Source organism: Podarcis filfolensis (assembly GCF_964270895.1).
Source record: "Podarcis filfolensis genome assembly, chromosome: Z".
NCBI lineage: Eukaryota > Metazoa > Chordata > Lepidosauria > Squamata > Lacertidae > Podarcis > Podarcis filfolensis.
Window position 1 is genome coordinate 13,789,669 of NC_139617.1, and position 21,615 is coordinate 13,811,283.

The 21,615-nt window shown below is 42.2% G+C and overlaps 1 protein-coding gene across 3 annotated transcripts in view; it reads left to right on the top strand.

Moving 5' to 3' along the window:
• PCDH11X (protocadherin 11 X-linked) overlaps positions 1 to 21,615 on the top strand; it is a 737,057-nt gene that overhangs the window by 252,836 nt on the left and 462,606 nt on the right. The window contains exon 5 of one of the 3 annotated variants that reach the window (XR_014543680.1): positions 1,981 to 2,082. The exons of the other annotated variants lie outside the window; for them this stretch is intronic. The gene's annotated coding sequence lies outside the window, so the exon portion shown is untranslated. The remainder of the gene's footprint in view (positions 1 to 1,980; positions 2,083 to 21,615) is intronic. 3 annotated transcript variants of the gene reach the window in all.

Sequence of the window (21,615 nt, forward strand, 5' to 3'; positions counted from 1 at the left end):
GAAACTGTTCTTAACCTGAAGCACCACTTTAGCTAATGGGGCCTCCCACTGTCACCATGCCGCTGCCGCGCGATTTCTGTTCTCACCCTGAAGCAAAGTTTTTAACCTGAGGTACTATTTCTGGGTTAGCAGAGTCTGTAACCTGAAGCGTATGTAACCCAAGGTACCACTGTATTAAGTTAGAGCCGTTCATTTCAATGGGTCTACTTTGAGTGAAAGTCAGTTGAATACCATCCAACTCAGCAACTGAATACCATCCAACTGAGCAGGTGAGGCCAAAGTTAGGCTATTGTCCAAAGGTCAATGCATGGCCTGGAAGTATTTCTGGACCGCTTGGGGCATTGGCATGCCTCTTGCCCTCCTTAGGCCTTGAGTGGCTCACCCATGAAAGACTAAGTATGCAGGCCAAAGGCTGCTGTGGTTCAAGCTTTGACTGGCTAATCCAGGCTACAAAACTCACTATTGATTGTGGGTGAGAAGCGACTTTGTTAGTTATGTGGTGCTATTTTTAGAATTGGAACTTGTGTTGACACCTATAGACACCTAAAATTAATGTTGACTTTGTTATCTGCATGAATGACAGCAATAAATTAACTCCCCAGTGCAGCAAACATTAACTTTACTATTCATCTTGACAGAAATGTTGATTCTATTAATACGGATGACTAGAATAAATTGCATGAAGGGCAACGTTTTGTTCATAATGACATTGTTTTCAAGTGAGATGTTTAATACATATTTATTTGCTCCATTATTGATGGTTGCCTCCACTCTGCTGTAATGGAATTCATATTGTATTGGCCACACATATTATTATTATTTTTAAAAAGGTAGTTTAAAATAAGATTATTTGAAAGAAATGAAATATCGTAATATCATAACTAATCTCAATACTTACTAGGATGCTTTAAGGGTGTTTATGAAGCCATCAAAACTCCCGTGAACAATGTACTTCTTGATAAAAATGACAATGCCTCTGTATGAGCATTAATCAAGAAAAATTAGTGTCACAAGTAACATTAATTCGATTGTCAAACTGAATTAAATTCTTTTGCATGATTTCTTTCTCTTTTCTTATTAAGCTTAACTAGTGGTGTATATACCGATGAAAATACAGGTGTATTACAGATTGTTTTTACTGGTCCGATTTTCCTTTTCAACAAGTTTCATACTGCATAAGTAGGTAAAACTGGAGCTCGTAAAAGCTTGTTTAAATTTAATTTAAATGGTGCTGAATGTTGCTAGATTTTATGGGTCACTGAATACATTCATATAGTGAGCTTCTGTTTTTCCTCCAGCTGTCTTTGAATATAATGTCAGATACTAAGCCTGAAATTGTCATGGAATCTTCTAAGCATTGCTTCATCTCCCGCCCCACAAACAAACCCACTCAATTTAATTTAATTTAATTTAATTTTAGGTACTGTGGCTTAAAGCACCACATCTCTCCCTTTCTCCTTCTCTCTGTTTTAAAGAGAATAGGATGCCCTAACCCAAAATATCTTGTGGTCAAGTAATTTCCTGCTGTAAGCATAAGACGTTGGTAGTTACTCCCCAAAAGGGCAAATTCACTGAAAAATCATTCTACACTAGCTCTACTGAGTGCTATGCTATGTTGCTATGGATGGTATTCAGCAAAGGTTTGCTCATTGTAGGGTCATTGAAATTAATGGCTATGACTAATTTTAAAAGGCCCACTTTGAGTAAAACTTACTTGAATGCTCCCACTATTTGTAAATATTTATCCCCTGTGACCTAGCATTGAGACTGCCACCTTCACAGGATAGGAAACCTGCCTTTTAATGAACATATACGATATATTTTGGAAAGCTCATGGTTTGTTAATTTGGCTGATTTGAGATCAAAAGGCATGTTTCTGCCTATGTCTGGATACCATTGGATACAGTTTTGAATCAAGATGGTGGACTGGACTGTTTAAAACTGCACTGATCTTAATCCAATTTTGCATAATTTTTCCAGAGATCAAGGAGCAGGTATTCATCGGTTTGGATACAAAAGGACAGCATTGCGGACCCAGTCACAGTCACCCCATCCCCAGGGAGCAAGGCCTAGCTTATGAAGGTGAACAAGACAACATTCTGGAGTTTAAAAATGACCACAAGTTTATTGATTCCAGATGTAGGCAGAGTTTGGCTTAGGCATTTGGTCTATATCCCTCTCAACCTTTGGGTGGAGGGCTGAGACATGACAGAGTCAAGCCTAGGATTAATGGGTCCTCTGCAAGATGCAGGTCTAAACGAATGGTCCTCCCAAGCTGCTGGGGGGAAAAGTTCTATGGCCATCTGTCAGACGCCTTGGCTTTTTGACAGAGACTCCAAACTAGAGTCTCTAAGGGGTTACCCTTGTGAACGCACCCTTCTGAGGTTGGGTTGATGCACCACTTCACCTCCCCACCTGATGTTAGACTAAAAGGATTCCACCCAAAGCTTTATCCACCAAAGTTGTGAACTTTGCTATGGGGAAGGCAACACCTGTAAATGGGGCCAATCTGTTTGCAGGCAAATTCCTACCCAGCTCCGAAACCATTATTTAACCACAGCAGTGTCAGTAAATGCAGTGCCCTAGGAAGGAAGGAAGGAAGGAAGGAAGGAAGGAAGGAAGGAAGGAGGGAAGGAAGGTTAGCATATAAAACCCACAGCATAACTAAATGGGGGGAGGGAGGATTTGTTCTTCGGTCCTGAAGTCAGGTGCAGCTTGTCTTTTTATAGGTTAGGGGCAGACCAGGGTGAAGCCTGCTCCACTCCGGTCTGCTTCCAAGCCCCACCCACTCAGCCTGTCCGGATCGGCCAGAATTCAAATATCTGGATGGCGGGAAAGCCCACCACTCTAAGTGGCCGGCCTGGGGGTTCCCAACTGCCAGCCTTCTTGCCCAGCCTTGCTCCCTGGGGTTTGGGGCCTGCCACAACGGGCAACAACCACCACCCACCCCGGGACTAGGTAAGCATTTATTTTGAATCAATATGGCAGACTGAACATTTCAAAATTGCATTGTTTTTTGGTTTCTTATAATTCCTGAGCAATGCCCGGTACAAGGCTGCTAGTTGAAATCTAAATCAGTATTCTCAACTGGCATGTATTAAGATGCAGGGACAGGAAGATCCTCATAAACAGTGATATAGTGGGTCCTCCTCCATTGTTTGGGAGAGACTTTCTCTACCAGGATTGTCTCCATTCATGGTTATTCCACCTGTCTGCAGGAGAGAGAAAAGTGAGACAGTGGGCCTCCATCCATTGCCTTAGCTGGAAGGAGCTGGAACCTACCTACCCATTTCCATCTTCATCTTCAACAATCTGGATTAATCAATCAGGCAGTCAGTGGGAGGTGTGAGACAGAGATGCCTTCCCCATTAAGTTCAGCTGTGACCAGTGGAAGACCTACATTTTGGGTGCCCTGAACCTTAAACTGTCATGAGGGCCCCTTTGCAACCAGCAGTGTGGTCTGGGTAACCACTGTTATCTTCTTCAATGGGGTTGTTCCGTGACAGATCACCACAATTTTTTAAAAAAAACTACTCCAATTTTGCTTAAAATTGCTGTACGCCCCATCTTTACAACATCTGTGTTACTGATTCTCAAACTTTGCTATTGTTGGAATATATACAACAACAACAAATGATCAATTTGAGTTGAGTGATTCAAATCTGGTCTACTAGACCCAAATGTTTTACGCAATGTGGACTAAAATTGTTTCTGGGGCCCCTCTGATTTTAGGGACCCTGAAGCTTAAGCTTCTTTAGTTTCATAGTAGATCTGTCCTTGGCTGTGGCCTGTTTCTGTTTAGCAAGCACCCTTCCAGCATGTTCATTACACAGTTTTAGCATAAGGCATCATTAAAGAGTTGATACCTTAAATTTGCATGTTTTGCTGTTCTACCCTCATTCCTTTTTTCTTCCCATTTTGTCCACATCCTCCAGCATTTCATACAGACAACAGGGGCGTTCTTAGGGGCATCCCCTTTCTCAAAGCAATAATCATGCCTTGATCTGTGATCCCGTCACTCTTCCATTACCCATTCTTGAAGTCTTTTCTCTGCCTGCAGTACATTAAAGAAGCTATAACAAATTTATCAAAACACACACAGTTATTAAAACACACATAACTCCCAAACCAATTTGGCAAACATTTTTCAAAACTGGAATTTTGTGTCTATGTGCATGGATTTACATGGAATGGCACTGGAGTAAAAAGAAGCAGCTCTTCCCCTCCCCACCCCACCCCACTGCCCTGACATAGAAATTCAGCTTCTAGAGATCCAACATTTCCCCAGGATGGAAAATAAGACAGAAAGTGAGTTGGGATGAGACAATGTCATTGGTGAGGAGGAAGAGGGGACAATTTAGATGCAGGTTTGTGTCATTTCTCTTATAGAGTACTTTTGCAACAGGTCTGTTGGCCATTATTTCAAACTGCAGTGTTCTCTCTCTCTCTCTCTCTCTCTCTCTCTCTCTCTCTCTCTCACACACACACACACACACACACACACCTCATAAGTGCCTTGGTAGAAAAAGCAGTGTATAAAGGAAACCATTAAATAGTCAACAATATAGGTCTCCTCAGTCTTCTAAGAAATGGACTACACTTTACATTAGCTACATAGCTGTGCCTTTTCAGGGCAGATTTGTGGTGGTTGTTTTAATACAGTGGTACCTCAGGTTAAGTACTTAATTTGTTCCGGAGGTCTGTTCTTAACCTGAAACTGTTCTTAACCTGAAGCACCACTTTAGCTAATGGGGCCTCCTGCTGCTGCTGCGCTGCCGGAGCCCGATTTCTGTTCTTAACCTGAAGCACTATTTCTGGGTTAGCGGAGTGTGTAACCTGAAGCGTATGTAACCTGAGGTACCACTGTACAGGTATTCAGCACCACCACTCAACCCAGTATGGATTTAGACTGTAACATGGGGGGCATACCCTCCAACTTTTCCCAACCCAAATTTGGGACACTCGCTACTCCAATGCTGCTGCTGTCCCACCAGGTCACCTCAGACCACCATCTGTGTAAATCTAAACACTCCTTATAAAAAGGGAGAGTGGACACCACACACAAATGCCAACCCTTTGGACCAGAATCTTTTGCCTTATTTAAACAGCAACTTACTAGATTCTCCCAGGGAGGGAAATTTGGAGTCTGAAACAAGGGGCTGTTTAATTAGAAAGCAGGAGAACTTGATTACTTAATATCAACTTCTGCATTCTAACCCAGAGGGATACACATTGTTTTAGCGTATGTATGTGTGATATATATATATATATATATATATATATACATATGCATATATATGTTGATCAAACAAGTGGCCACTATTAGAAAGGACAGTTTAATTATGCAAGGGTTTAGTTGAATCTGGAAAGCAGCCTGGGGACAACATTTTTACAAACGCTTCCACATGTCAGCTTAGCATCCGAAGCCAAACACTTGTGCTATGAAATGAAGGCCGAAGCAAATACTCTAAAGAAAATGCTTGCAGCTTGGATAATGATGAATTGTTCTTTTAAAATCATCATTTCCCTGCCTGCTAAATGACAGCCCACAAGGATTCATTTCTTTTTTCCTTTCTTAAAAGAAGAAAAGAAAAGGCATATACTACAGCTTTCCCAGCCAACCTTGGAAGCTGCCTTATACCAAGTCAGACCATTGGTCTGTCTAGCTCAGTGTTGTCTACATTAAGGGTGGGGAATCTGTTCCCTTCCTGATATTGTTGGCCTGCAACACTTGAGCTTGAGCCCAGGAACATCAGGAATGCAGATTCCTATTCTAATCCATGCTGATTGGCAGCAGCAATACACGGTTTCAAACAGGAGTGTTTTCCAACCCTAACTGGAGGTGCCAGCAATTGCACCTGGAACCTTTTGCATGCAAAACATACTTATCATTTAAAAACAATTTATTTTTCACTATTGCACCTTAAGGAGGTCAGATCAGCATATGTTAAAAACAGGAAAACCATGATAGTAGGCAAAATATATTGGAGGCCTCAAAGGAGTGGATTTTGAGAGAGAGAGAGAGAGAGAGAGAGAGAGAGAGAGAGAGAGAGAGAGAGAGAGAGCGCATTCTACCACTCAGCTCTGAGCCTTTTCTACAGCCCTTGACTCAACGGCTGGAAATACTGTTTCTGGCAAAGTTGATCACCGGCAACCTCTCTCAGCTTTGGATTGAAGAATTCAAAGGTGTTGCATGAGCTGATATACCTGAGAGGATGTACGAGAACACTGCATTTCTGATGCTTGTCCCTGACAAATCACTGCCTCTGCCTTGTGATCTTGGGTTGTTGTTATTGTTTTTTGTTCGGTTTTTTTTTTGCATTTGAGGATCTTCATTGGTGTGATTTGTTAGCACTGCCACCCTGCAGAGTTCAGCTTCCTTCTCTAAGTCTCTAGAAATTAAATTTGTGGTGGGAAACAGAGAAGGTCCTCTGCCTGGTTCCCCATAACTTCACTTCTCACAGTGAGGGAACCATCAGAAGGTCCTCAGAGCTGGACCTCAGTGCCCCAGTTTGAAGGATTGAGGATGGAGATGCTCCTTCAGGTATATAGGGCTGAGGCCTGCGTGCACAGATAATTTAACTGTACACTCATACAGTAATTCAAATGTGATATTCAATGAGTGTATAGGCCCTACCTATGTATATAATAGGGATATTCACACATTACTCTAAGAACATGCACTAGAGGTATTCACCTTTTATGGTCAGTGAGTGGATAACTGTATATCTGTGTACACAGTAAGCTGAGCTGTGTAGCCACTCAATTATAAAAAGTGCCAGGAACACTGTTGCCACCTGGCACTTGTTCATTCTGTTCAGCTCCCTTTCCTCTCTGCCCCATCCCTATTTTCCAGGAACAGTCCAGGATTTACAGAAGCTGTCCCAGTTTCTGATTTGATCCTAGAATGTTCTGCTTTTCCTTAGAACACCCCTATTTTCATCATAGAAATGTTGGTGGGTATGGTAGGACGTCCCTGTTTTCATTGGAGGGTATGGCGTTATGTAACCCCTGAGCCAAGGAGATAAGTAACTATACAACCTTCAGAAGACAGCTGAAGGCAGCCCTGTATAGTTTTATTATGTTTTTATATATGTTGGAAGCCACCCAGAGTGGCTGGGGCAACCCAGTCAGATGGGTGGGGTACTACTACTACTTCTACTAGAATAGGACGTCTCTATTTTCATCGGAGAAATGTTGGAGGGTATGTCATAAGAGCTCTGTTGGGGCTTGGGAGTAGGGGCTGGGAGTGAGCCAAGGAGGGAAGGGGGCTGTGCATGCTGGCTGGCTCTTGCTCACAGTCGCATATCTTGTCATGATCTGTGAATGTGCACCCTTCCTTCTCTCCAATACATTAATAAGCTTTTCTCTTCCACAAATACTACACACACATAGAGAGTGAGTTTACTTGTTTGAGGGTTTTTTGCATGTTGTTTTAATGAGTTGTCTGTTTGAAATGCTATTTGCACTTCTAAAGTTTTAAATTATGTATTGATATCTTGTATGCTGTTTACATTTTGAGGTGGGGCCCCGTGCACAAGCATGTGTGGAATATCCATTGGTTGGCCGCTGTGCTATCTATCTATCTACATATATATATAGTAGAGAAGGTGTCGGTACTCACCACGAAAGTGTTACAAAAAAGTGCCACACTTTTAACATTTGGGGAGAAAAGGTGCCGGTACTGTGTACCCTTGAGCACCCACAGAAAAAAAGCAGTGGTTGACCAGCCAGTGGGGTAAAGGAGGCAGTTTCTATCCATTGGCACCTTGTGGGTACTTCCCCTCTCCCGTGTTACCCTTGCAGCTGAGGCAGGTGGCTTACAGGGCCATGAGAAGGTGGCTTCAGAAGAGGGCAGTGATGACCATTGCTGCAGCTGCTGCTGCCACCCAGCCTCACCTACATCTCCCTTCCCCTCCTCAACCCCAAACCATGGGTCTCTCCACACCTGCCAGCCCTTGACATACATCCCACTTCTGCCACCAGTGGGAAGCCAGGAGCGAGAGCCTCCTCCTCCTCCATCACCACCACCTCCTGGCCCAACATAAGAGAGGAGGAGCCACCATACACCACATTTGGTTCCACGCTGGCTCCTCCCGAAATGTGATGCAACATCAAGCGTTGTAAGTGTGACATCACACGTGTGACATCACATGTGTGCAAGTTGGTGCCTCTGTCCACAAGTGTTCACTTCTTCACACAGACACTTGTGTAGGGACAGCTTATACTCGTGTTCAGTGTAACGTGTACAACCATGAAAGCTGAGTTGTACAAATGAAAAAGTGTACACTCTTTCACAAAAGCACTTATACCTGTGTAGAAACTGCTTGTGCCTGTGTAATGTGCAAACACTAGAGAACAAGCTTACAACATTTATATATATTTTTTATATATATATTTATATATTTTATATATTTTATATATTTTTATATAGAACAGTAGTGGAGAACCTCACATGTCTAATTTGGCCCACAAGGTAATTCTCCCTAAGCCAGGTATCTTGCCCTATACCTGGACTGTGCAGGTGCTGTGCAAGTAAAGAATAATGTAGAAAGAAAATGTAGGTAGATTGAGAAGTGCATTTATTATAAAGAAGTGGGTTCATCTGCATTCAGATAAATTCATTAAATGTATCTCTGTGTTAACTTTAGTAACTGGAACCAGAAGAATGGGGAAACTTATTTTATCATTTTAGAGAACAGTAAGGTAACTGCTGAACAAAACACATATTTCAAATGAAGTCAGAGAGGATTTTTGTTTGTTTGTTTCCTATCTGATTTTTCACCTGGAGGATCTTTTCTTCATCTTTTCCTTCGAAGGTTGTCTCAACTTCATTTACAGTTGCCAGAGGTGATGGTAGCAAAACAAAGGCTTTCCATTTAGCATACTTTAAAGAAGTTTTTGGGGTGGGGTTTTTTTTTTTTTTTTTTGCCGGGGCGGTGGGGGGGGGGCACAATTCACCTAGACTACACTGCTCACTCGATCTTTCTTTCCGGAAAACCAAATTTGAGAAGGATGAAGGGACCCTGATTTTGGAAAGTCTTGGTGTGCAAAAGATGGGTGGAGGGTGGGAGGGGGAAGGAATATGAGATGGGAGCACTTGGTGGGGGGGGTGAAGTCTTCTGGCTTTCAGCTGGTGGCCTTTAAAAGGTTTTTTTTTTTCCATATAGAAAACCCCAAGAGGCAGAGTGATCCTAGCTGCAGAAGGCTTGTCACTTGCAAGGATAATGAATCCAGCCTGGAAGATAAATTGTTCGGCAGGAGGAAGGTGGCTGAAATTTTGATACAAGTGGTGTATGATCATGAGAGCTTTGTCTGTAATGATAACACAGCTGTTACTTCTTGAGGACTGAGCTGCCTCACCTTTAGTGGGCTATTTGTCTTCTTGACTCGAAGCATTATCCTTTTAAGTGACACTTTTTTTTTTTTTTTGGCCCTGATCTGCAGATTTGCTAGCAGAAGCCTGACTGTGAAACAGAGGCTGCTGAACTGGGGTGTGAGTGTGTACTTTCCCTTTTCTTTTTAGTACAGTATTTCCAAACAAAGTTGCCTGGCTGAAGTTGTAGGCTGGTGTGTGTGTGTGTGTGTTTAGTGTGGATTTGGGCTAAGAAATAAATCTGATGCAAATTTTATTTATTTTTATACGCCTTCCTGCCAAATGCTCTGAATACCCTACAAATATCTGTAGGCTGCAGAGGGAAGGGGACACCCTATAGATTTGTTCACTTCATGCATATACCACTTTTCTGTAAAGGCACCCAAGGTGCTTTGCCAAGGGCCTTGCAAAGTTCCCTCTGGTACCTGTCTTCTGTGTCAGTGCCTCTGCTTCTATCTGACAGACATGTTGACCTAGCAGTGGTAACAGCAAGCAGCACGGTTAGGATTAGTGCCAGGTCCCAGTGTGATGCTACATTAGGGAAATTGTGGGAAATTAAATGGGAGGCTGTTCCAGAACTTGCAACCTGCCAGTGATCAGAATGCAAATGGCTACTACAGGCAGTGGCGTAGCGTGGGTTGTCAGCACCCGGGGCAAGGCAAGTAATTTGAGCCCCCTAACCCATGGATTTGCGCCCCCTAACCCATGGATTTGCGCACCCTAACCCTAACCCCCAGATGTTGCGCCCGGTGCGGCCGGCCCCCCTGCACCCCCCACGCTACGCCACTGACTACAGGTGAAGTATTAGAGGTGGGGCCTCATTAAGTTTGGTGGCCTAGTGGTTTGTGGACCTAGTGGCTCCTTGATCGTGTCATGTGTCAACACTGGCTTTGAACATTTAAAAAATGCATTACTACATAAAGCAAAAGCACAGTGGTGATGCTACAAGATATAAGTCAGCAGCACATATAAAAAAAACATTTTTAAAGCATGGGTGGCAGTGGTGAGGTGATATTTTGCATATAAATGCTAAGTGTGGGTCTCTCTGGACAGCTGCAGAATTTTGATGGCAAACTCTCTGTCCCATAACCAATACCTTTAGCTAGCCAAGAGATAACTCTTTCCCCTCCCTTCCATGGGGCTACGTAAGATCTATCTGTGCTAAGGGAAGCAAGGCTGTCCAGGCCAAGGAGCTTGTGACATTAGCTCCGGAAGTGGTATATAGATATTGTCAATCAGTGGCAAAATAGCAGATAATGCAGATGGACCAGTATAGGTTTAATATGAACTTGTCACTGAATATGTTGCAAATTCCGACATAGGCTGATATGGTTCATAACAAAGAACAACTTCCTATTGCAGCATCACATCTGATTAATTGTATGAATGAAGGCATTGTCTTAAAGTGTAACAAGAGCTGCTCAGTTTTTCTCACCCTCCCCCCCTCAAAGAAGCAAATTGCTTGTGATCTGGATGAAAACACTTGATGCATGTTATTAAGAGCATTTCCCTGTTAATTAGAGAAGCTCTCAAATGCTCTTGCCATATATTAGCATGCTTAATCAATGCTTCAGTAAATTCTGAATATGAACTTTGGCTTAGACTATTCTCTCCCCCTTTTTTGTACTGTGTTTGCCACTGATTATAGGATTCATTGTTTAACTAGTTAATGGATGCCTTGCTGAAACACTGCTACTGGCAGTATAAGGACAAGGCCTTTGCAGGGGTTCAATACGAGCAATGTGATAATATGCATCCATTGATCCATAGGACAGAGAAGTAAACCAGAGGTGAAGTCTGGTCTAAATTCAGGGGACCTGTGGTTTAGAAGACTAGGAAGACATAGATAAAGGCTGTAGGAAATAATCCAGGGGCCAGGCAAATAAGAACCGCAGCAGCAAGGAACAATAAGAGAAGGTTATCAGTGGTTCTGCCAAGTTGACAAGGAACTACTAGCTTCTATGGCTGGGGAACATTTTTCACTGAGGGCTTCATCTCCTCATAGACAGTTTTCCAGGGACTACACTCCACTGGTGGGTGGGACCACAAGCAGAAGCAGGCAGAGCAACAGATGCATCTGTTACTTTTGTATAGTCGGCTACATTCCAGCCTCTCAAAAAACCAGGGGTTTCTACACCCTCACACACATCCAGGTGAGCAAGAAGCACATTAATAGTCAAGAATGCATTCCAGTGAGACAAATGGGTGGAACAGAGTACATGAGAAGCATGGTCTGGGGTGAGGGTGTAGCCATGAAATAGGCCAGACAGCAAGATAGAGAAGGCTGCAGGTCCACATTGAAGTTCCTCATCCCTGCTTTCTGCCAACCAAGGATACCAACAGGACTTCCTGAATTCAGTACACTGTATGCTGATTGAGCCTCCCCCCTCCCCCTGATGCAGCCAGTTAACAAGAACTGTTGCTTACATACATAAACATAGAATCATAGAATCATAGAATCATAGAGTTGGAAGAGACCACAAGGGCCATCGAGTCCAACCCCCTGCCAAGCAGGAAACACCATCAGAGCACTCCTGACATATGGTTGTCAAGCCTCTGCTTAAAGACCTCCAAAGAAGGAGACTCCACCACACTCCTTGGCAGCAAATTCCACTGTCGAACTGCTCTTACTGTCAGGAAGTTCTTCCTAATGTTTAGGTGGAATCTTCTTTCTTGTAGTTTGGATCCATTGCTCCGTGTCCGCTTCTCTGGAGCAGCAGAAAACAACCTTTCTCCCTCCTCTATGTGACATCCTTTTATATATTTGAACATGGCTATCATATCACCCCTTAACCTCCTCTTCTCCAGGCTAAACATGCCCAGCTCCCTTAGCCGTTCCTCATAAGGCATCGTTTCCAGGCCTTTGACCATTTTGGTTGCCCTCCTCTGGACACGTTCCAGTTTGTCAGCGTCCTTCTTGAACTGTGGTGCCCAGAACTGGACACAGTACTCCAGGTGAGGTCTGACCAGAGCAGAATACAGTGGCACTATTACTTCCCTTGATCTAGATGCTATACTCCTATTGATGCAGCCCAGAATTGCATTGGCTTTTTTAGCTGCCGCGTCACACTGTTGGCTCATGTCAAGTTTGTGGTCAACCAAGACTCCTAGATCCTTTTCACATGTACTGCTCTCAAGCCAGGTGTCACCCATCTTGTATTTGTGCCTCTCATTTTTTTTGCCCAAGTGCAATACTTTACATTTCTCCCTGTTAAAATTCATCTTGTTTGTTTTGGCCCAGTTCTCTAATCTGTCAAGGTCCTTTTGAAGTGTGATCCTGTCCTCTGGGGTGTTAGCCACCCCTCCCAGTTTGGTGTCATCTGCAAATTTGATCAGGATGCCCTTGAGTCCATCATCCAAGTCGTTGATAAAGATGTTGAATAAGACCGGGCCCAAGACAGAACCCTGTGGCACCCCACTAGTCACTCTTCTCCAGGATGAAGAGGAACCATTGATGAGCACCCTTTGGGTTCGGTCAGTCAGCCAGTTACAAATCCACTGAGTGGTAGCATAGTCAAGACCGCATTTTACCAGCTTCTTTACAAGAATATCATGGGGCACCTTGTCAAATGCCTTGCTGAAATCAAGGTAGGCTACATCCACTGCGTTCCCTTCATCTACCAGGCTTGTAATTCTGTCAAAAAACGAGATCAGGTTAGTCTGACATGACTTATTTTTCAGAAATCCATGCTGACTATTGGTGATCACAGCATTCCTTTCTAGGTGCTCACAGACTGTTTGCTTAATGATCTGCTCCAGAATCTTCCCTGGTATTGATGTCAGACTGACTTGGCGGTAATTATTTGGGTCCTCTCTTTTCCCCTTTTTGAAAATAGGGACAACATTTGCCCTCCTCCAGTCTGCCGGGACTTCGCCTGTTCTCCAGGAATTCTCAAAGATGACTGCCAGTGGTTCTGAAATCACACCTGCCAGTTCTTTTAATACTCTTGGATGCAGTTCATCTGGCCCTGGAGACTTGAATACATCTAGACTAGCCAAGTATTCTTGTACTATCTCCTTAGTTATTCTGGGCTGTGTTTCCTCTGCTGAATCATTTGCTCCAAATTCTTCAGGTCGGGCATTGTTTTCTTTATCGGAGAAGACTGAGGCAAAGAAGGCATTGAGGAGTTCAGCCCTTTCTGTGTCCCCTGTTTGCATTTCACCATCTTCTCCTCTGAGTGACCCCACTGTTTCTTTGTTCTTCCTTTTGCTACGAACATACCCATAAAAGCCTTTTTTGTTGCTTTTAACCTCTCTAGCAAGCCTGAGTTCATTCTGTGCTTTAGCTTTTCTGACTTTGTGTCTACACGTGCTGGCTATTTGTTTGAATTCCTCTTTGGTGGTTTCCCCCCTTTTCCATTTTTTGTACACATCCTTTTTTAATCTTAACTCAGTTAAAAGTTCTTTAGATAGCCACCCTGGCTTCTTTAGGCACCTCCCATGTTTCCGTCTCATTGGTATTGCCTGAAGTTGTGCTTTTACTATCTCCCTCTTAACAAACTCCCAGCCATCATGAACTCCCTTTCCTTTTAGTATTACTGTCCATGGGATCTCACCCAGCATTTCCCTAAGTTTTATGAAGTCGGCTTTCTTAAAGTCGAGAAATTGTGTCCTAGTATGCTTGGCTGCTCCTTTCCGCTGTATAGTAAACTTCAGAAGAGCATGATCACTCGCGCCTAATGATCCTTCCACTTCTACCCCACTAACCAGGTCATCAACATTGGTTAGGACCAGATCTAAAATGGCTGTTCCTCTTGTTGCTTCTCCCACTTTCTGGACAATGAAGTTGTCTGCAAGGCCAGTGAGGAATCTGTTTGACCTTATGCTCTTGGCTGAGTTTGACATCCAACAAATATCCGGGTAATTGAAGTCCCCCATTACTACTATCTCCCTTCCTTTTGCATGCTTGGCCATCTGTTCCAGGAAGGCATCATCTATGTCCTCCGTTTGGCTTGGGGATCTATAGTAAACTCCCACAATGAGGTCACTGTTATTCTTCTCTCCCTTAATTTTGACCCAAATGCTCTCACTTTGGCTTTGAGGTTCTAAATCTTGGATCATAACCTAGTCTACCTCACAGGGCTGTTGGGAAAAAAAAGGGTTGAATTATGGAACACACTCCCACAGGAGAAAGTGATGGCCACCAACTTGGCCATCTTTCAGAGAGGGTTGGACAAATGCATGGAGGATAAGACGACTATCAGTAGCTGCTAGCCACAATGGTTATGCTCTGACTCCAAGGTCAGATGCAGCAATGTTTCTGAATACTAGAGTGATCTTGTGCTCAAGTCCTGGTTGCAGGTTTCTCCTAGGCATCAGGCTTGGCCACCGTGAGGACAGGAAGCTGGACTAGATGGGCCATTGGTGTGATACAGCAGCTCTTTTTTATGTTTATGCCATGCCGTTCCTGCAAAGAAAGTGAGATCTTGCAAAGAAAGTGAGAAAAACTGCATCCTTGCTTTGATTGCAATGAGTCATAGTACTGGTATTTACAGCAAAATACCCAAACATACGAAAAGTTTGCCAACCTTGATAAACAGCAAGCAAAAATACTCTTAAGTTTGTGCAGTTTCACAACTTTGGTGTCTGAACTACCAACTCTCACTTTAGCATATCTAACAGGTTGTTTTGAAGATTAAAAGGGGAAGGAGAAGGCAGTATAAACAGTCTTGAGTTCCCCGGAGGAAATTCAAGATACAGATATTCAGCAAGCAACAAAAATGTGCAGTTTCACAACTCTGTGCAAAACATTCACACACAAAACATTTTGCCAACCTTGTATAAAATATTTCCTTGTGTGTTAAAGTACAGTTTAAGAATTTTAACCTGGTGCAGCTGTATGGTGTTTGATTACAAATTAAAACAAGTTAAAACAAATCACAGTCACAGGCATAGGGTTGGTCCCAATAAAAACATCTTTGCTCTGGCCTTGGACATCTGAGATATGATTTCGAAAGAAGGGTCTGCAACTTTAGCCTTCTTGGTAGCCACACCCAAAATTGTGGCTGTCAGAACCTGTGCCCCTCAACTTCCTGGTTTGGCTGCTGTGTGGCAGAAGAAGTCCCACATAACTATTCCCCACCCCCCAAATTAGTAAAGTGTAGGAGTAGGATTGTGCTTTAAGAGCACTGAACACCCAAAACCACCCTTTCCTGTACTACAAACCTTTGAAAAGGTGTTAGGGCAGTGGTGGTCATGGTATGGATCTCTGCACAACTGCTAGGATGAAGCCTGCTGACCTCTGTAGTGCCATGGCTGTGAAGATGGATGGGGCTTATCCTGCACACCAGATAGTGGAGGCACACACACTGTGGTGAGCATGCTGAGCAAACCTGTGGAAGCCTGGCCTGATAGGTGTGGATTTTGTCAGAGTTTAGCCCTTCCCCAAACTAGAAACTCGAGTTTTCCTTGGAGAAGGAACAGGGGGAGCAGCACACACCTTCAACAGCTCCCAACACCACCAATGAATTTGAGTATCTTTGGACCCAGACATCCCATCCATAAGACTGGAAGTTTCCACAACAATTGGATCTCTGACACCCACTCGGGATAAATGCTGGGGCCACAGGATCAGAGGAGGCATTGCAGCAGGCCGAAGCTTCAGAGCCACCACCAAAGTGTCTAGAAAGCTACATGTCCATGTACTCAGGAAAAGCAGGGATTTCATGCCCAAATCAGGTCCTGCCTTAGAACCAGGAAGCCTCCAGCTCCAATATAACCACTGAGTTTAAACCAGGGCTAGTAAACTAATTCCTATAATCCTTAGTCAGCATGGCCAATGATCAGGGAAGAACGCATCAGGTATTTGGAGGGCCATAAGTTACCCATGCCTTGTCTAAACAGAAGCAACATCTTCTGTGAATCTCCAAGCTTCCATGCATAGCCTTTTCTGAATTGGAGTACATGCAGGATTAGAAGCAATGAAGCAAACACTATGTCCATGAAATTAGCACAGTCTATAGACTCAAGTTTCTACAACGATGAATGCCATTGTAATCGACGTGTAGTCCTTAGACATTATGGAACTATTTCCCACTTCCCATGATTCTGGTCCATGGGTTACACGTTGAAAATTGCGGTTGTAGGCATCTTCAGGTACTGATATAAAACAGGGAAACCGTTCTCACACTTTCTCTCTCTTCTTTTGTTTATGCGCTTTCCTGCTTCCTTGACATCCTGGTCCCCTAAGGAGTTAATGCCATTCTTGATTTACCCCCAGTGCCTTTTCTTTCTGCAGCACATCCCAATGAACTATGAAGTCCTGGCGCATAAAGTTCACTTGGAGTAGAATTACTTACATTATAATGGAAAGAGAGTATTTGAAAAGAAGCCATCTGATCTCTGGTAGTAAAGGTTCCTAATTCCCAGACAATTGACTTGTGGAGAATGTTAGTTCCTTAGCATTTATGTTATAGGTCAATTAACTTTGGCAGGGAAAAATAAGAATGACAACATCCCTATTTCGATGCTTTTGAATCCATGGTGATCTCTCAGGACCCAGAGCTTTCTAATCTTTCTTGAAATTGAGCTTTCAGTTTCTAGTCAAGACTAATCAAAGCCAATAAAAGTATTACATTTTTCATTTCTCTGTGTATTCTCTCTTCTAGAACTGAATGTACCTATTAAATGTCCTGTTTTTATATAAAGAGATTGAAATATTTGACAGATGAAATTAAAGGTTCCTTTATTTCTGGAAGGTCTCTCTCTGTTTCCCATGTGTTGCATTCCCCTAAAAAAAATCCCCAGGACAAATCTGCCTCTTATAAATATATTTCACCAGGAAAGGGGCAGCTGAAGAGTTGCATATGGTTGGCTATATTTTGTGTTCTGGTCCAGATTAAATGCACCCTGCCCCACCCCTCAAAGGAGTATTTAAAACCTGGGTGGCAAAGAACAGATGAGGAATGGGGGTGAGTTGACTCAACTCCAGAAGCTCAAAATATAATTGTAAATTTTATTTCTGTTGCTTTGAAAGGGTTTGAACTGGCATATTGAAGAAGCACAACTAAAGTGCCAAGCATCTTGGCAGATAAAGTAGTTCTTATGGATGCCATGAACTATTTATTCAGTATTGCAGTAATTTCTATGCCATTGCTCTCCAGAAACTGAACTCAAAGTGTCTATATGCTTCTTTTACCAAAAATGGATACACGTTCACACACGTTGATTAGGGATGGATGATTTGTGTTTTGCTACCTTGTTATTTTTGCAGCTAAGCTATGGCTTAGGTGTGAATATTTGTCCATTTTGCAACTATGGTTTTACAATTATGGTTTATTGATTTTGCAACTGAACTATGGTTTAAAAGAAAGAAAATAGCTGTGTATGAATCACTGTTTATGATTAATAGGCATTGCAAATAAAGAAAAACACAATAAAAAGAAAAACTGCTACAGACACAGTTCTCACCAGATTTGGCTTATATTTCTTTGTATAATAGAGTAAATGAATAAATTAAGGCAAAGGATCTGTTAATACTTTTATTAATATTTTCTTGTCATACAACAGTTCAAAACTAAAAAAAACACAACAAAAAACCTTATCTGATATCAGTATTATAAACTGGTGGAACAGTATGTGGAATTTAGTCCTTTAAGAAAAACTTACCTGGTACATACAATGTTTTAATAGGAAAGTGAAGCCAGACTCATTTATTGTGGTCTAGTGGGACTTCATTGAATATATCAGCAAAAACAGTCACATCTTTATCTCTCCCCCAGTTTCACAAGACATTAGGGACAAATGAATCTCTTCGCGAGTAATCTATCACCTTCTGTTTATTGCAAGTCATGTTTTATATCTTTTACTGTACACTGTATTGTCAACTATAATTTTATAATAATTATTAATATTATATTTTTATTGTATTGTCAACCATGGTATCCTTCTGGAGAGGCTGGAGAGACAGTCTTGTTCTTGACAGCAGCAGAATCTGGACAGGAGCAGATCAGCCATGATTTCAGCAGTATGCAGAACTAAATAACGATAATTTAAAGCAATATATGAATGAGAGTACCGTATATAGTTTATGAACCTTCCCGAAAATGATACAAGTCATCATTTTAGCACTTGGATCTGATCTTGAATAATGATTTTGCTCTGAGTTAGTTGAGGTTGTGTTGCAAAATTCCTCTCCTTACTGACCAATAAAGGTAGTGATGGTTTTTTTGGGGGGGGGGGTAGTTATCTTTCAAGGTTGACTAACTCAGAACTTGCCTTTCAGTTTGTGGTTCCTGCACATTCATTAAAATAATGAGTGTTCCAAAATGAGCAGCACTGTCGATTGCAGTGTTCGCAAATAGAGGAAAATGAGCTTCTCATATCTTTGGTTGTATTATAGTGAGTACAGTTTTAATGACTTCTAGGTGATGCTTGTGATGAAAAACACACGTTTGGCTAATTAGGCCCATTTATGTGTCTGTGGCAAACTGGGTTTGGATATGCAATATTTTATAAGCTGAAATACTTCAACATGGAATATGCACCGTGTATTTTCCAACATTTAATAAAGGCAATGTGGGCAGGGCAAGCTGTGTTTTTCCTTACCTGATCTCCCATCATCAGCATTATTGCACTGAAAGGGAGGGAAATGGAGGGGGGGGTGAGACAGGATCTGGAAGGTCAGTGTAGTGCAAACACATGAGGGGAGGTGGCTTGTTCCCCACATTTCTGATGTGCTTGGGGAAATTATATGAAAATCAGATATCATGAGACTACTGAAACACCTGCACAGGTGTTGTTTGCCTGTATAAACACCTTCACACTTTCTGCACAGGGCACAGGGGAGAGGATGGTGAAAAGATATTTCCTTTCCTTAGATTCCACTTTTAGCAAGATGTCACATTCATCTAAGTGGTCACTTATCTGTTGTCATGGCTCTGAGCTCTATCTGCTCTCTTACTCTTGTCTGTGTTGCCTCCCTCTGACCATCCTTTGCTTTTATTTCAAATTCACCACCTAGGTGTTCCACAGCCTTTTAATCTCTCATCTTTGTGTTGATGACCCATAAATCTCTCTAATCATCCAGTCCTCTACCTTGTCAGCACCTTTCTTTCCTCTTCCTGAATTTCTGGCCATCATATATCAACATCTTGAAGATCTGTCTTTTTCCTTGTCATTGTTACCACAACATTTTTCAGGCAGGCTCTTCTTCAATTCTGTCTTCATTATCTGAAGACCGTCCTTAGTCCCAGCCTCTCTCCCTCTCCTCTGTGATAAAAGCAGTGTGTTTTTAAAGCTTGTCTCCTCTGCTGTCAGGCTGAAGGTGTACTCAGGGTGTGGTCTGAATGTTGGCACAATAAGGGATCCAGGGAAACAGTTTGTAAACTGCAATACCCAACATCTTACTCCCTATAGCCATAACTATGAAGTGAGATGAAATGCTCAAAGTGTTTAGGGCAGGGCTGACCAAGTTGTGGCTCTCCATATGGAGTTGGGACAATGGTCAGGGATATGTATTCATTTAGAAGTCCACAGGTTATTCAGCTGCTTTTATTTTATTTTATTTTATTTTATTTTTAAAAGAAGTTGAAAGCAGACAAATAAATAATTGAATTGAAAGAAATACTCTCCCCACTGAGGAATGTCTAGTGTCATTGTCATTTTCTTTTTGGAAACTGGTGAAACACACGTCTTCCAGCAGTTACTGAAGAAACTTTATTCACTATTGTCTGACACACTACTGCTGTTCTTGCACTGAAAGAATAAATTCAAGTTCTAAATAATAAAATTAGCATGGATTAAAAATGTGTAACATCACTAAAAATATATGGTGGAATAAAGTGTCCTTAGGGACCACTAAGTCAAATAGGGCAATCTTAAATTCAGTTTATGACATTTCTTCATTGGTTTACCATTTTCTTTCTTTCTTGAAAAAAATCACCTGCAATTTAGTGAACATTTCTCCTAATATACACATTTCTGTCATGAGAGAGATGGCAAAGTGGCCCCTTGAGGGTGATCTCACAGCTCCTGTGGATTGACATAAATGTAATTGATTCTCAAATAATCTGTCCCCTAACCTTTCAGGGTTTTAAAGCTTAGTAACAGCACTTTAAATTAAGCCCATCAACCAACAGTTAACTAGTGCTGCTAATTCAAAACTGGAGTGACTTGATAAAACTTGCCTCCACCTCTACAATGACACCTATTGACAATTTAAAAGAATATGCAATTTTATGTGATTAGTTTAGTTTGGACCTTAGTTGTTGGGGGCTGATAGCTCCTCTAAGTACATGGAGACAGCATCGCAAGAGGCAGTTACTTTAACTCCCCTGCGGTTCCAATGAAAATCACCCACCTAACCAACCTAAGAAAGAAAAGTGTCTGTGATCGCCAATGGGCAACCTCTCCCCAGGGTTAGTAGCTTGAGAGAAGAATTTCCTCAGGACCATAGCAGGGAAGAATGAGTTAACCTCTTCCTTCCTACATGTGGTCACCCTGATGAAAATATCAACAGCTTAAGGACAACTATAGTTGTCCTGAATGGTATATTTCCCAATGAGAAGATTCTGCCCAGGTGAACTCATGTTGCCATTTTTTCCCTCACAGCAGCTGGTTCCCCAGAGCCAGAACTTTTCCTTCAATATAGCTCATCTCTGGACTCAGCCTGGCTTATGGCTTTACTCCATCTTGAACTTGAGGCTCCAAAGCCTATTACCATTTGGACTGCTGATTCACAAATAACTCCTGGCAATTTCACACTTCATGCTGCCAGAAAACTGCTACTTTGGGTAGCAATATAAGAAACGACATTTTCCTGTTAATGATTTCTTCCCATTTCTGGTGAAGCCAAGAGCAGGTTTTGGGATCCAAGGTGTAAACTGGGCATAAGATCTCTTCTTTGCAGTCGGTATGAAAGAAAGATTATCAAGAGAAGTCTCAGTGATTTGGAGCAAAGGCTTTGTTAGAGATGTGTATATATGAGCAAAGCTACACAGCAACTTGAAAAGTGTATTTAGGATAGGAAATTATTATATAAAATCAAACTGATGCTTAGATCCCAAAGTATCCCAGTTCTAAAATTGTATGTAGCAGAAGACCTTACTCAGAGGACCCTAGATCTCTGTGCATCACAGATGTTTCCTTGCTCCCTATGGAGATTTATATCACTTACAGTAAGGACAAGCAGATGCTCCCCCCCCCTTTTCAGCTGGCTTCAGTCCTGAAGTCTGCGTTTCCATCAAAGCTTTCAACGCTTTTCTTCAAATTAGCTTATTTCAGAAATGTTAGCCTCAGCA